Raw genomic sequence first — 3,395 nt, 5'->3', positions numbered from 1 at the left:
TGTGAGCTGCAGGAGCAAGTGGAAAGTCTGTTCTACCAGTGAATAGGGACAAGGATTCATCGTTTTGTTGGGAGTAATGTCAGACAAGAAAATCAAATTACAGAGCACAGGAAAGAAGAACAGCTAGAATAGGGGTTCTAGCTTCTCTAGGGAACTAGGTAAGGGATGTGAATGGCCTGAAATGTTATCCAGAAATCTGCTTATATCATCTCATGTACAATTTTTTTTCCCCTGAATAGAGTCTAAAACTAACATTATATTCTCGAAGTGTTTGGGGAACAACAAAAAAATTAGACTGATTATTGTCAAGAAGACTTGGTCTAGTGAAATGATATCCTCCGATACCGTTTAGCAATTCCCAGGTCAAACTCATCTGGGAATAGCATTTCTACCAGATAATATGCGTCCGTTTTAGAGATAGGAAAACAAAAGCATAGAAAGGTTAAGCAATGTGTGCAAGCTCACTTAGCCAGCAAGTGTCAGGCAGCTCTGCAAGGACTGCTCTCAGTCACTGCTCTAAACCAACACACTCTTTTTCTCTTTCTTGATATGTTTTATAAAATACATTTTTTATAACCTGTAGGGTAAAGTTATACACCAACATATTATCTCTGGGTGTTGTGATTATGGGTGATTTGAAATTTTATTCTTGTCTTCATTTTATACATAGTTATAATAAACATGCTTTAATTATATAATAAAATAAATAATAATTTTAAATAATTTTCACATTTCTAAGAAATCAACTATCAGATTGTTAAACCCCTCAAGGACAACTGCATTTCTGATGACCAAAGGACACCAAATAAAGGCTGTTAGTAAGAGACTTGGAGGAATTTGATATTAATTTATAATGTCCATTGCCATTATAATGAAATGTGACTTGTTCATTATAACCAGCGAGATAGCTTAATGAAATCAGTGAATAAAACATGATCCTAACAGAGTAGTTTCAATGTAAAATCATAATATTTGTTCAACTAAATGCCTTTTATTCATCTAAAGTATACACGGACACCCCATTACCACATTTCCTGGCTGTGTCTCCGTAAGGCACAATGAAACAGAGGCTCCTGGCAACTTCTGCTTTGAAAATCTTTCAGCTCAAACTCTTGTTTGTGGTGATCTTCAGGGGCTGAGTCAGTCATATGCTAATTTTCTGAAAGAAACTAAAGACAGTTGCCGGAGAAAAATTCTTAGTTTTCTATCAGTTATCTTTCAGTCCTACTCTAGAGAAGCTGAACAGTTCTCCTTTGATGCAGGGGTCTTGGTTAGGCTTCATTTCCAAACAAGAATCTGAAACTAAATGATTGCCCCCTTCCTCCAAATCCTAAAGAGCAAGATTCTCCTTCAGCCAACAAACTCAGGATATGGACCTCAGACTCTCCCTCTAGACTTTTAAATTCTCCCTGCAGACTCCGCCCTCTGGAGAACACAATCTGGGGTTACCTCTCACCCCTGTTCTCAAAGCCCGGCTGAGGAAGTGACCAGCTGGAAGGCTGCTGGAAGGCAGTACCCTGGGCACTCCAAGTTCCACACATTCATTGGGCCGGGTCACTGAAAAGTGATCTTGAACCACATTATCTTGGACCCATTCAGAATTATTTTCCCCCAAGCTCTGATGGCATGTACTCAGTTTTTATTGAAGGATGCTATGAAAACTTTCTGCTCTCTGACTGTATTTCTAGAGGTCATCTACTACTTAGGCCAGAGTATACAAAGCAAAAATCGTACTTGAGAAATTCCTCTCAGAATTACACTAGGAAAAAAACATTTCTTGTTTAAAGTGATTTATTTCTTTCTCTTTAATAATAAGAATATCAGTGGGGGTGAGGATGAGATTGGGTGTCTCTAGGAGAAGGCAAGATGTCTTTCTGCTAATACTCTCACAGGGTTGTCAACATTCCCGAGTTTCTCAGGGAGGCTGGCTCACCCTTATCAAACTTGTAAAAGTCTGACTCATAATCTGGAACGCCAATGTCCTCTATCCAGAGTCTGCTTTTCCTGCCATCTTTAAGTTTGCTTTAGGGAATATAAGAAGCAAAGCCAAGAGAGATGGACAATTTTAAGAGACATTTCTTTTTTTTTTTTTTTAAATTCTTTTTTTTTTTTAGAAATTTGGTGTAGAGTAATATTTATTTATTTTATTTTATTTTTTCTGTCTTTTTGTGACCGGCCCTTTTTTTGTGACCGGCCCTTGGCTTGGTGTCGTTCGCACCGCACTCAGCCAGTGAGCGCACCGGCCATTCCTATATAGGATCCGAACCCGTGGCGGGAGCGCCGCTGCACTCCCAAGCGCTGCACTCTCCCGAGTGCGCCACGGGGCCGGCCCTTAAGAGACATTTCTTACAAGGGCCTAGGACCCATTGCATTATCCCAGCCAAAAAAGAAGTATTTCTTTTCAATTCAAGGACAAATTTTTCTTTCTCTCTTTCCAGAATGGTGCCGAATAAAACTGTGCCAGCTTCTGTGGCTTTAGCCTTCTCTTAACTTGGTGTGGGAGGACCATTCCTTTTCTAGCTATATGGTGGTCCCTAAGGATGAATGTAATTTTTTTAGGATTCTTCTTAATATACTCAATAACGTCAAAGATTTTTCTCAGTGTGATGAATTTCAGTTCACCTTAACTGAAGTTTTGGATATTCCAAAGTCTTTAGTTGATTCATATTTTATATGTATGTATGTATATTATATATGTGTATTATATATTTACTATATTTCTCAGCCAATAGATCACACTGATTGGCATGGATTTTACTAATTTACTCAGATAAGAAAGTTTTTTTAAAGCTGTGGGGTTGGGAAGTGCACATCAATATTTTCTTTATTACTGTCAAAAGGATTATATAACTCATTTCATATCTCGTTGCTTCCACTGCAGAAAAACAAAAATAAAACAAAAAGCTACAAAGATTTAAGGTTTGACAATGGAACTACTTAGACCCTTAAAGGCCCTGTATTTATCCTAATTTGGCCTTACATATCTCTTCTTAGTTACATTTCCAGAACTGCAGTCTCACTTATTCTTTCATCTTGTTGTTGTTGTTATTACTAAGTTCTCTCAAATCCTCTGTGGACTGAAGTGAAACAAAGAACCCAACATTCAAACAAGCAAACAACCAGCCATTTCCCCAAGCCCCCCACTTACCCCCTTTACACAAGTTTTCTACAGGTAAAGGAGAGATACCACAAACTTCATAGTGAAATATAACTTACCTTTGAAGAAAATTATTAGAAGTCAAATATTTTCTTTAACTGAGTATTATCTTTAGTATTAGACATAAATCATATATATTATATATATATATGATGTAATTTATAACAAATTTAAGTTCACATGTACATGTATGTAGTATAAGTAGATCTTATACTAAGATCTATGCAGATTTTGCCAA

The sequence above is a fragment of the Cynocephalus volans genome, chromosome 5 (genome assembly GCF_027409185.1).
Source record: "Cynocephalus volans isolate mCynVol1 chromosome 5, mCynVol1.pri, whole genome shotgun sequence".
Taxonomy (NCBI): Eukaryota; Metazoa; Chordata; class Mammalia; order Dermoptera; family Cynocephalidae; genus Cynocephalus; species Cynocephalus volans.
This window is presented reverse-complemented; position numbering follows the sequence as displayed.